Genomic DNA, 13,702 nt, shown 5'->3' on the forward strand with positions numbered 1-13,702 from the left:
CAGGGCCCCTGGCCAGGCTGACTGGTCAGTGGGGTGAATGTTTTGGCCGCAGGACCTTATATAATAAGTGTCCCCCAGCTGTGACATTACCCTGCTGGCTGGTTGGGCCTGGTTCTTAAAATAAGGGGGACCCCTAGTCATTTTTTTCCCCGTATTTTGGGAACCAGCCCCGGCCCTAAAGTCTAGGGCTGGTTTAAAAAAAAAATCGGGGAACTCCTATTTGCTGGGTTTCCTGATTTTTTATTACCAGCCCGGCTTTTTCAGCCTGGTGATGGTTACGGCCGTGGGGGGGACCCCACGCCGTTTTTTAAATGTATTTTTCTATTTTTTTAACACACTGCAGCCTGCACGGGTCCGTTCATATAAATGGCCGCTAATACGAATCAATACGACATCGGAGGTTTACAAAGCAGTCGTATTTGACTGCATTGTAAATTACCCTCCGGAGCACGAATTTTCATATGGTTGAAACAGCCGTATGCAGTCGTATTCATTCCTATTAAGAATACGAATACGATATTCGTAAGTACTGGGGGAAATTAAGCAGGAAGGAGCTGGAGCAAAGGTTGAGGGCAGAGGACTGCAAGCAGAGCTGGATTAAGTGAGCGGCAGGGTCAGTAGTCTCAGCTCCCCCAAACATGGGGAGCCCCCACACAGGGTAATCTGACCCTGTAGTTAGGACAGTGGCCGCCCCCAGACTATGCAACCCGAGTATCACTTTACAAGGTTTCTGGCCCAGCAATTGGAACAGCAGCTGCCGATTCTCACTCTGCAGACAGCGCAGTGCAGGGTGGCTCCCAAATGCTCATGTCTGTGCCGCTGATGAAGGGACTAGGAGGCCACACTGTGCTGCGCTGTATGCAGAGTGAGCATTGATAGCCTCTGTTCCAATTGCCGGGCCAGAAACCAAGGCAGTGGGCAGGTGATACATAGTTGCGAGAGGGGATCATTTTATTAGAGGGGCCCCACATTGTAGTTTTCCTGGGGCCCGTACAAGCCTAAATCCAGCCCTGGCTGCGAATGAGCCTGTGGCACATCGCTGTTGTATACGGATGTTGGCTGTTTAATGTAAACATAATGCATAATTACTGTGTATATTCTCTTATGTAATTTTTTTATTAGATACAAGGGTTATCATTATATGCTATTTGTAGTAATAACATGGCACACTGTCATTTATTACCACCGTTGAATAAACTTGGCATGCTGAGAAGCCTTTGGAGTAGTCTTAATGAGCTATTTTGTCTTGTCAAGGATATTAAATATATGGTAAGCCTAGGTCTTGATTAATTATCTGTTGCTTATTCATACTGTATAAACAATATTTGATTGCAATTTTTGAGAAACAGATTATTTTTTATTCCTCTTACTGTGGACGTAACAAAAAAGAAAATATACTTTTCATTTTAAAACTCATACGCATCTGTTGTAGACACCGTGGGACAAATATAATAGGGTGCGGGAATCAGAAAGTGAGAGATTTTGGTAGAGTTTGCCCATTTTTTTTAAGCGGCAATCATTTACACTGGAAAAAAAAAACGCTTTTAAAAAAAATGGGAAAACTCTTTCAAAATCTCTCACTTTCTGATTCTCACTCCCTATTACAATCAGCAAATCAGCTCCCAACTGCAATGTTACAGGCTGGGTTTGAAAAATGACAGGTAGGAGTTGATTGGCTGGTTGTTTATCACTCTTCCCTATATCACTTTTAGAAGCTTGATACATCTGGCCTAAAGGGTGATATTCAATTTTTTTTCACCAGCATTTCAGCTCATTATCTCTGGGGGTGGTGAGCCGAAATGCTCGACTTGACCCTAATGAGTGCAATATGCACCAAAAAAATCATTTGAATATCACCTAAAAAATTATACACAGTATATAATTGGCTACTATGGTCAATATAACCTCTTAACATTTTTAAAAGGTCTAGTCAATTTTCCCCTATGTATCTATATGTTAGTATTCCAAGAAGATACTGTATGTTCTGTATTAAGTTTTTTAAAACTTGGAGAAGTGGTCAGTTTCCCAGCTTCTTGCAAGCATTTATTATGTACATTCTATAAAATGATAGATAGATAGATAGATAGATAGATAGATAGATAGATAGATAGATAGATAGATAGATAGATAGATAGATAGATAGAAGCTACTGTTGTAAATATTTTCTCCTGTCCACTCTTTTTTGTTTTGCAGCAATTTTTCTTTGCCCCTGTAACGTGGTCTGTGTGCAAATCACCCCAGGACTCTGGAGAGCTGGAGAAGTGGGACTTTATTAACTGCAAGTCATGCAGAACAATGACTGCAGAACAGTGTTTTCCAAACTTTGTAGAATCACAGCACCCTTAGACCAAAGGTTTCTTATTCAAAAATTCTGGAAAAAATATTTAATATGTAAATTGTGTTTTTAGAACATAGGTAGGGTCCGCTATGTAGTGATGAAAAGCATTTGCTTCTGTTTCTCCGCATATTTTCGATTGGAAGCCACAGGTACTGGTTTTGCCTGTTATACTGACCATAAATCATTTGTATTGGTCCCAAACCACCAACCCCGGGCAGCCCGACAGACTCCCAAAGACACCCAGGGCGTTACTGCACATGCCCACTGTACACAAGGCTGGTGGAGAAGAAGGCATCAAAGTGGATTCCTATACAGACTGGTACTACTGCTAGTATCACTATTGACTGTTCAGAGCACAGGGGCACGGTCATGTTAGGAACAGACCACATGTTGCCAACAAGCCAGATGAGTGTCTCTGTGCAGTGAGAGCCTGTGAGGAGGAGGGGGGGACACTGGCAGAAGAGGAGATGAGTTCTCACTAAAGAAATGCAGGTATATTTGATAGAGTCATCAAGGGATGGGGCACTTGCCCATGTAAGGGGGCAGTACAATCTGTGAGAGAGGCAGTGTGATTTGTAAGAGGGGGTCAGCGTGCTGTGTGAGGGGGTTGAGTGTGCTCTCTGAGGGCCAGATGTACTAAGCATGAGACTGAATTAGCTGCAGCCCATAGAGGCCATATAGGGATGTTATAGGAATCGCTCTCTTTGTTATCACAATTCAAACTGGCGGTCACAGGGGGAGGAAATACCTCCCACTGGGACTGCGTGTGATTAGCAGGAAATTCCAGTAACTACAGGTGGCAGATTTCACTGGGGGGCTGCAGAACTGCACTTAAATTCACCATTGATTATAGTATAAAGTAGGCCTGACATAATATATTATTATGTCAGGCCTACTTACTAAAGTATAATTACAAAAGTATATTTGCTTTAAAACACAAATATCTGATGCCTGAGCCCTCACCTTGTACCCAGCGCACTGAGTTAAATTTTAATAAATCCCTTTCACTTTGCCAAGGGCACCTGGATCCCTAGAACAGCACTGCCTTCATTAAAGGATTAAGGAATAGCTTTTTTCCCGTAATTTAGTAGCAATCATGGTTAAACTACTGGAGCACAAGGACTTGATACATAAGCCCCAAAGAGAGAACATGATTTATCTAAACAAGGAGAGAAGAAATATAAAGATCCTTTACTAGAAGGGGTGAAAATAGTACTAAATGTAATGTCCCTGAACAATTACTCTGATACAGGGGTGGATTGGCCCACCGGGAAACCGGGCCATTTCCTGGTGGCTGACCCAAAACTCATTAAAAAGGGGCCGGCCACGCTCCCCACTGGGCTGGCTGGGCCGCAGCACTTTGCCCAACTCCAAAATGGCTGCTGAAGGGCCACTGCGCATGCGCGCACAGCACCTCCCAGGCTCCCAGCTCCAGTTCCCCCTCCGCCCGGCCAGCAGAAAAAGCAGCAGCATGTGAGAGGTGAGCCGCCCCACCCCCCCACCCCGACGCGCATTACACACCGCCGCCACACCCCCCCCGGGTGTGCACTACATACCGCCGCTGCCACACCCCCCCCTCCCCCGCATTACATACAGTAACCCCCCCACTCCCAAGCCGGATTCGAGTGCCAATATCCTGTTTATAGAAAGGGGATATTTTATTTTAACAATTCTCAGTACATTCTCAGTACAAGTAAAGTTTAACCCTTTGAGCGCCAAGGGTATTTGTCAAAATAGATGTGAAATTTGGCAAGCAAACATTTGTATTCATCATAATGACCTGTAATGTTTACCTTATACATGAAATGTAATCTTTTTCACAAAACATTTTTTATTTGAATTTATATAACAAATGTGAGCGACGCTGGCATTTGAAGCAGATATTTTGAGCATCTCTCACAGAGATGTTGGCACTCAAAGGGTTGAATGTTTTATTATTATTTCAAATGTAACATTTGCTACAAACTAGTATTTTTGTGAGCTTTCAAGTAGGCAGGTGATAAGATTTTGTCCATAGTTTCTCTATTGCATCCAAGAAACTGATAGGTAGAATCGGATTGGTTACTATGGGCAACCCCACAGATATACTCACACATAGATATGGGAATTTGGATGTTCACAGACTGACATCATAAGTGATGTTCAGATGGAGCCGCATTCATTCAACCCGCCGGCGCGACACAGCTTTCCGTCTCGGCGCACCGCTCACCAAGACTGTGCCGCACAAGCATCTTGCACGTATGCACGTCCCATTCTCCGCAAACTGAGACAGAAAGCTGTGGTGCCCCAGTGGGTTGAATGAGTTTGGTTTCATTCTGTATATCGATCTATACTGTATGCAATTTTGAAGATTTATCAAACTAATAACATTCTGCTCAAAGTACTTTTTATCAGAAACTTGTTACTGTGCTTTAGTGTTGCATAATTTTACATAACTAGCTGTTCCTTACATTATGTAGTGCAGGGTTGTTGCTTCAGCATAAAGAAACTGAGAATCCAAATTATTTTCTTTATTCATAGAACGTCTTTGTGTCTTTCCTCATATTGATTTTTTTTGTATTTTCTCAATGCATTTGACTTGTGCACAATAGCATCCAGTTAGTTCCATGCCTTTACAATGAGTCATGTTCCCCAGCACTGGCTCTGCTTAATGTTCCTCAACACTGAACTTGAATAGCAATTCTAGTCCTTGTAATTAAATATATATATATATATATATATATATATATATATATATATATGTCACGGCTAAAGGGCTGGATGGAGTCGTGTGGTGCACAGGAACCGGAGACGGACCAGGAGGAGTAGGATTGAAACGTGCAGGTTTAATAACGGATTTCATAAATGATAAACTTCACTCAAATACTTCTTTAAGTGACAGTTGGAACAAATTAAATAGAGTCCAGCACAATACTAATAACGGGCAGGGAAATCTGGAAACGTATACTTGGTGAGCCAGAGTACATAGATGAGGATCCGGAAGGAGGTTGATTTGATGACAGAAGAAATGGATCCGGATGACTGAAAGATGATGGAATGAATGAGTTGTATGAAGGAGGACAGCGGGAAGCTGTGCAGGGTAATTCTGGGACACAAGCAGGAACAAGCACTAGGTAGGACTTGCAGCATTGGTGTCAGGAGAAAACTTCCTTGTAGCAAGATGCAGGGAGCAAGGCACCAGAGTCAGGAGAGAAAGAGCCAGGATCCGGGAATCAGCTAGGAGTTGTGAATGACTCCAAAGACTCATTGCACTGACACTGAACAGCCTAGGCAGATCCCCTATATCCCCAGGGGATGGCTGCCATTGGCTGTCAGCACAGGATGAGGAGGGAACCTCCACTCTGGGCCAATCTGTCTCCTGCCCTCAACCAAGATGGCGACGCCGGCCTCCCGGCACCACTACTGCTGCCATCCCTACCCAGAGCTGCCGCTACCCGCACACCGCAGACCGGAGCCTGCACACGCTAGCCGGCGGCGGGCGCGGACGGGTGAGTACTGTACCCGCCGCGCTCCGTCGCGGCTACGTGTGACAGTACCCCCCCTTTTCAGGGTGACCCCAGGGCGCCTATGGACCTTGTGCGGATTTCTCTGGAGAAATTGCTTTACCAGTTTTGGAGCGTGCAAATCAATGGAATCCACCCAAGAGTTCTCTTCGGGACCAAACCCAACCCATTCCACCAGATACTGGGTACGAGAATTGCGGCAACGAGAGTCTATAATGCGTCTTACCTCGAATTCAGCCCCACTTTCGGAGTTAATCTTGGGCGGTTTGGGAATCTTCTTTTGATAAGAGTTTAACCTTAAAGGCTTGAGGAGGGACACATGGAAGGAATTCGAAATCCTTAGGGAAGGAGGAAGTTGAAGTCTATAAGCGACAGGATTAATGACTTGGATGATAGGGTATGGCCCAATGAACCGGGGAGCCAGCTTCATAGAGGGCAGACGGAGGCGTATATGGCGGGTAGACAGCCATACCCGGTCTCCGACTTTCAATCTGGGCGCTGCCCTTCTTTTCCTGTCTGCCATCCTCTTGTATCGGGCGGAAGATTTAAGAAGAGCGGTGTGGACATCCGACCAGATTTTAGCAAAGCGTTGTAATGAAGTGGTTGCTGCAGGAACTTCGGAAGAGGATAATTCTGAGAAATCCGGAGATCGTGGATGTTTGCCGAATACTGTAAAGAAGGGGGTGGTTCCGGAGGAAGAGTGATAGGAGTTGTTATGCATATATTCTGCCCACGGGAGAAGATCCACCCAGTCATCTTGGGAAGACGAGACAAACAGTCGGATAAAGGCCTCCAAGTCTTGATTCACCCGTTCTGTCTGGCCGTTGGTCTGGGGATGAAAGGCGGTGGAAAACTTGAGTTTGACCTGTACCGCGGCACAGAGAGCTCTCCAGAACTTTGCAACGAACTGTACTCCGCGGTCGGATACAATCTCTTTGGGCAGTCCGTGAAGTTTAAAAATGGTTGAGATGAATAGCTGAGCCAGTACTGGAGCAGAGGGGAGACCTTTTAGTGGGAAAAAATGGACCATTTTCGAGAATCGGTCGACCACTACCCAGATTGCGGTATGACCTTTTGAGGGAGGTAGTTCGCAAATGAAGTCCATTGACAGATGGGTCCATGGTTCTGTGGGAATGGTTAGAGGGCGGAGAGGACCAGCGGGAGTTGTTCTGGGCACTTTATGCTGAGCACATCTTACACAAGAGGCAACGAAGTTGGTTACGTCGTGGCGGATGGTTGGCCACCAATAAGAACGTGACAGGAACATCAAGGTCTTTTGTGCTCCTGCGTGCCCTGCGAAGCGGGAAGAATGTGCCCATGACAATATTTTCTTGCGAAGTTCGGGGGGAACGAACGTTTTACCTGGAGGAGGTGATGGCTGTATGGTTACTTGGGCGAAGACCAGCGGATCGAGGATTGGACGAGGAGGTGTCTCTAGGTCAGAGGTCGTCTCAAAGGAGCGGGATAGAGCGTCTGCCTTAGTATTCGTGGTTCCAGGTCGGAATTTAATTTGGAAATCAAAGCGTTCAAAAAACATGGCCCAACGGGCTTGGCGGGCAGTAAGGCACTGAGCCTGTTTAAGAAAGGACAGATTTTTGTGGTCTGAATACACGGTGATCTTATGTCGTGCCCCCTCCAGAAGGTATCGCCACTCCTCTAACGCAGTTTTGACTGCAAGCAACTCCTGTTCCCCGATGGGGTAATTCTTCTCTGCTGGGAGGAATTTTTTGGAGAGGAAGGCACAAGGGTGTAATTCTTGATCCTCACCTTTTTGTGACAAGATGGCCCCGATCCCTTCCGAGGATGCGTCCACCTCGAGAATGAAGGGCCTGTCGAGGTCTGGTTGGAGGAGGATTGGTGCCGTCATGAATGCTCTCTTTAACTGCTGGAAGGCAGAGGATGCTTCTGGCGACCATCGGCTTGGATCAGCTCCCTTGCAAGTGAGAGCAGTGAGGGGAGCAGCGATAGTAGAGAAGTTCCGGATAAATCGCCGGTAATAGTTTGAGAACCCTAGGAATCTCTGAATTCCTTTGAGTGTTGTGGGGGCTGCCCAGTCTTGGATGGCTCTCACCTTCTCTGGGTCCATTTCTATCCCAGTGGCGGAGAGAATGTGACCCAAGAATGGAATGGACGTGACCTCAAAAACGCACTTTTCCAACTTGCAGAACAGTTGATTTTGGCGAAGACGTCGTAGGACTTCGGACACTGTCTGTCTGTGAAGTTGGAGATTTGGAGAGAAGATGAGTATATCGTCTAGATAGACTACGATGGAGTGGTACAGCAAGTCCCGAAAGATATCATTTACAAACTGTTGGAAGACAGCGGGGGCGTTACAAAGGCCGAAGGGCATCACCAGGTATTCATAGTGGCCGTCGCGCGTGTTAAAAGCCGTCTTCCACTCGTCACCTGGACGGATCCGGATCAAATTGTAGGCCCCTCGAAGGTCCAATTTAGTAAAGATTGCTGCCCCTCTGATCTTGTCGAATAGTTCTGCGATAAGGGGTAAGGGATAGCGGTTTTTAATGGTGATGTCGTTCAGGCCCCTATAGTCGATACATGGCCGAAGACCGCCATCTTTCTTTTTCACAAAGAAAAACCCGGCCCCGGCCGGAGAAGTAGATGGTCGAATGAAACCTTTGTTTAAGTTCTCTTGAATGTACGAGGACATGGCCTCAGTCTCAGGTAGCGACAGGGGATAGATGCGGCCACGAGGAGGGAATTTCCCGGCCACCAGCTCTATCGGGCAGTCCCAAGGACGGTGAGGAGGCAGGGTGTCGGCACCACCTTTACTGAATACATCTGTAAATGAACGATATGGTGCGGGTATCGACAAGGGTGGAGCTGAAGAGGATGAAGGACAGTTACCCTCACGTTGTGGATGGGTCTGGTAGACCGGAAGGATCTGAGGAATGCAAGTAGACTGGCAATCTGTTCCCCAGGCCTTGACCTCCATATTGGTCCAATCGATGTGTGGGTTATGTTTGGAGAGCCAGGGAAGGCCCAGGACCATTTGGTGTGAGGACTGTGGAAGAATGAAGAATTCGAGGGTCTCTTGATGTAGAGCTCCTATGAGCAGTGTCACCGGGGTGGTCTGATGGGTGATTTGTCCACTACGAATTCGACTCCCATCCACTGCAGTGAGGACCAGCGAGTGATCCAGGGGTTGCACAGGCAGGGCATGTTGGGTAACAAAAGAAGAAGAAAGGAAGTTTCCCGCTGCTCCAGAGTCCAATAGGGCCTGAACTCTTTTTCTCCCTTGGGGACACACAAGGGTAACCGGAATGGTGGAATCAGAAGAAGAGGGAGATGGAAGCAAGACTCCTAATCGGACCTCCCTCGGGGAGATTAGGAGCGGTCGTTTCCCGGCCGCAGCGGGCAGGAAGCCAATAAGTGAGCTGAGGAGCCACAGTACATGCATAGATTCTCTCGCCGTCTTCGGGACTTCTCTTCGAGAGAGAGACGGGAGCGGTTGATTTGCATGGGCTCATCTGTTGACACCGCAGGAGGCGGGGTTGGTTTGGAGGCTGGTGCGACATTGGAAGGAAATCGAGGGCGAAGGCGATCAGAGCGATTCCTCTCAAGTTGGCGTTCTTGGAGTCGCAGATCGACTTTGTTACATAATGAAATGAGTTCAGCCAGGGTGGAAGGAGAATCGCGAGTTGCTAACTCGTCCTTGATGCGCCCGGCTAGGCCGTTCCAGAAGGCAGAAACGAGAGCCTCTTCGTTCCATCTGAGTTCGGAAGCCAGGGTTTGAAATTGTACGACATATTGTCCCACTGGGCGACTGCCCTGACGAATCCTTAGGATCTCCGTGGCTGCGGAGGACACTCTGCCAGGCTCGTCGAAGATGCGACGGAAGGAGGCCACAAATTCTTCATAGTTATTGAGGATGGGATCCGCACGCTCCCAAAGGGGGGACACCCACTCCAGGGCTGGACCCGCCAGTAGGGACACGATGTAAGCCACCCGAGTCTTGGGAGAGGGGAAATTGGAAGGCTGGAGGGTAAAATGGACGTCACATTGATTCAGGAATCCTCGACACCCCCTCGGGGACCCGTCATATTTACTGGGGGTTGACAGGTGTAGCTGGTGAGGAGCAGCTGGCCCAGGGGGAGCAGCAGGGGCCGAAGATCCGGAGGTTGGTGCTGCTGAAACTGAGGGAGCCGCCTGAGGTGATGACAAGGTCTGGAGAAATTGAGCCACTTGACGCTGGGTAGTCTCTACTTGTTCCAATCGAGCCATGATGCCTTGAAGAACATCCGTCATGGAGGCCTGTGCTTCACCCGATTCCATCGGGTCAGTGCAAACTGTCACGGCTAAAGGGCTGGATGGAGTCGTGTGGTGCACAGGAACCGGAGACGGACCAGGAGGAGTAGGATTGAAACGTGCAGGTTTAATAACGGATTTCATAAATGATAAACTTCACTCAAATACTTCTTTAAGTGACAGTTGGAACAAATTAAATAGAGTCCAGCACAATACTAATAACGGGCAGGGAAATCTGGAAACGTATACTTGGTGAGCCAGAGTACATAGATGAGGATCCGGAAGGAGGTTGATTTGATGACAGAAGAAATGGATCCGGATGACTGAAAGATGATGGAATGAATGAGTTGTATGAAGGAGGACAGCGGGAAGCTGTGCAGGGTAATTCTGGGACACAAGCAGGAACAAGCACTAGGTAGGACTTGCAGCATTGGTGTCAGGAGAAAACTTCCTTGTAGCAAGATGCAGGGAGCAAGGCACCAGAGTCAGGAGAGAAAGAGCCAGGATCCGGGAATCAGCTAGGAGTTGTGAATGACTCCAAAGACTCATTGCACTGACACTGAACAGCCTAGGCAGATCCCCTATATCCCCAGGGGATGGCTGCCATTGGCTGTCAGCACAGGATGAGGAGGGAACCTCCACTCTGGGCCAATCTGTCTCCTGCCCTCAACCAAGATGGCGACGCCGGCCTCCCGGCACCACTACTGCTGCCATCCCTACCCAGAGCTGCCGCTACCCGCACACCGCAGACCGGAGCCTGCACACGCTAGCCGGCGGCGGGCGCGGACGGGTGAGTACTGTACCCGCCGCGCTCCGTCGCGGCTACGTGTGACAATATATATATATATATATATATATATATAGTCAGATAGTCGTGAGCGGCACTCTAAGGTATGAGAAATCCAAGACTACACCATACTAGTGCTGAATTCTACGTTTCGGCTTATTCATTGGAACCGTCATCAGGAATCAATCCATGTTGGCCTAACCGTTGTTGACTTAATGTTTGTGAAGACCTTCCAACCATGGTGGCCTTAGCCATGTTGACTTATTTAATGTGTCCTAAACCATGTCAACCTTCAGTGGTCGACACAATGCGTGTCGACCTTCTACGCGTCGATCTAACGACTCTATACCCTGGGAATCCCATTACTTGAGAAGCAGGAGGTAATTTTACACGTTTTCTGTTTATATATTTCCCTGCATAAAAAATAGTTACATAATAAATAAACGGCACTGGGATGTAGACAATAAGGGCAGCGCCAAGCAATTGCACATCTATTATAAACAACATGAAGACTAAAAAATAAAAATAAATAATGCAGAAACCAGAATAACTGTAAAACACATAAAACGCATTTACTGCAAAAGCAATATCACAAGCTAAAATATGTAGTCATTTAAAAAGTATGCAGAACTCACACCTACGGGGTATATCCGAGGCGCTAGAGAAGGAGAAATCAGATGCTATGCTTATGGTAATAAATATTAATAATATATACTGTAGGAACATGCAGTCTCAATAACTGCAGAGGTCCATTGGAGGAAGCCAAATACAGTATCAGTTTATTCATGGTGTAGAATGAAACTACAGAGTTGCATACAAATTCCAACGCATTTGTTCTCATTTTTAAACAATAAGGGTAAATGGGTATTCTTTTCGGGATGCGGTCATTTGGTCTACAGAAAGATGGTCGCCAGTCATTATGTCGACATCATTAGGTTGACATGGGTCTAGGTCGACATGGGAAAAGGTCAACATGGTTCTAGGTTGAAAAGTCATTAGTTCGACAGGTCGTTAGTTCGACACGTCATTAGTTCGACAGTGTCTAGGTCGACTCTGAAAAGGTTGACATGGGGTTTTTTCACTGTTTTTTGAGCCGACATGTGCCAACAGGCGGTATTTCATGCCCTACCATCCACTAGGGCAGGGGTTCCCAATCTTTTTCTAATCACGGTACCCTAGAGTATCAGAATTTTTCCAAGGCAACCCTAGACCCACTAAAAATATATATCAAATTAAGTAGGTTGTGTTTATATGTGCTTCTTAGGTTCAGTTATGTGGTAAAGGGCAGGATTTGGTTCTGATTGTACACATTTTATGATTGGCAGCAACCAGCACTGGTTTTGTCCATAAATAATTTGAATTGGTCCTGGATGACCAACCCGAGGCTCCCCTGCAAGTGTTGCGAGGCACCCCAGGGAGCCTAGGCGCACAGTTTGGGAACCACTGCACTAGGGCATGGTGGGAGAATAAAATAGTGTGCCGAGCGTAGCAAGGCATCGTGCCCGACGCATAGCGTCCATGTCGACTGTGTTGACATTCAGGTCCAAAAACAGTGAAAAACCCCATGTCGACCTTTTGACTGTTGACCTAGACATTGTCGAACAAGTGACCTGTCGGACTAACGACCTGTCGAACTAATGACCTTTCAACCTAGAACCATGTTGACCTTTTTCCATGTCGACCTAGACCCGTGTCAACCTTTTCCCATGTCGACCTAATGAGTGTTGACAATCATGCTGTAGACCAAATGATCCCAACCCATTATTCTCACCAGTCCAGCACATTTTTCTTATATGCTAATAACTTTGTTAATACTGAGTGCTCAATCATGTGATTTAATCCTAAGCGACACCTGATATTTACTGTGTAAAGAGTCATCCTTCTTAATACTGAATTTATTGTGTAATAACGTATCGACACACAGGGAATGTATATTAACAGCTAGAATAGATTTCTTGAATGAATGCATATAAATGAATTGAGTACATATTGTCAAACCTTGCTGACCGAAAGTACCAAAATTGGTTGGACACATCTATTAATTAAATAAACAGACAACTTAACTCTTTTGGAGACATTCTGAATGGTGGCAACGAGTTTTTAGCCTGTAGGGGTGTCTTTTTATGTACAATATTAAAGTAATCCAAAAAAATGTAAATAGTACTTTGGACACTTTTTTAGAAACCAGAGTTCATATGTACTTTCAGAAAAATATTAGTTATGCAAGTGTTACTATTTATGATTTATATGAACTTAATCTATGTGGACACACAAAAGCCAACCCAATACCCGATATGGAAAGGTGGAGAATGATCAACACTCCTATTCGATAATGTTACTGTAGTTTAAACTCTGGGGGCAGATGATTTAAGCCTAGTGAAGTGATAAAGTGGAAGGTGATAATGCACCAGCCAATGAGCTTCTAACTGTCAAGTTACAGGCTGGGTTTGACAAAATAACAGTTCAGAACGGATTGGCTTGTGCGGAATCACCTTCCACTTAATACATCTGCCCCTCTATAAGAGTTTATCCAAATGAATTTCTGCTGCTTATGTGTCATGTAGACACAGAAGTCTTATCACACTACGCACCTCTATGTTTGACCATGTTCCCATCAGTTCTGCCATTTTAGATCTGATGTTGGCTCAGTATTGATATGAGCGCAGTCTAATGGCAATGAGGGGAAGCAGTGGTCTACCTGCTCTGGCCTGACAGGAAGTTAGAATGAATAAAGAACGGAACACACGTGATGGTCTTGTTACCTTACTACTTGAACCACCCTCATAGTAAGCTGGCTGCCAAGGCCAT

This window comes from Crinia signifera, chromosome 2, assembly GCF_055691185.1.
Source record: "Crinia signifera chromosome 2, ASM5569118v1, whole genome shotgun sequence".
Classification (NCBI taxonomy): Eukaryota; Metazoa; Chordata; class Amphibia; order Anura; family Myobatrachidae; genus Crinia; species Crinia signifera.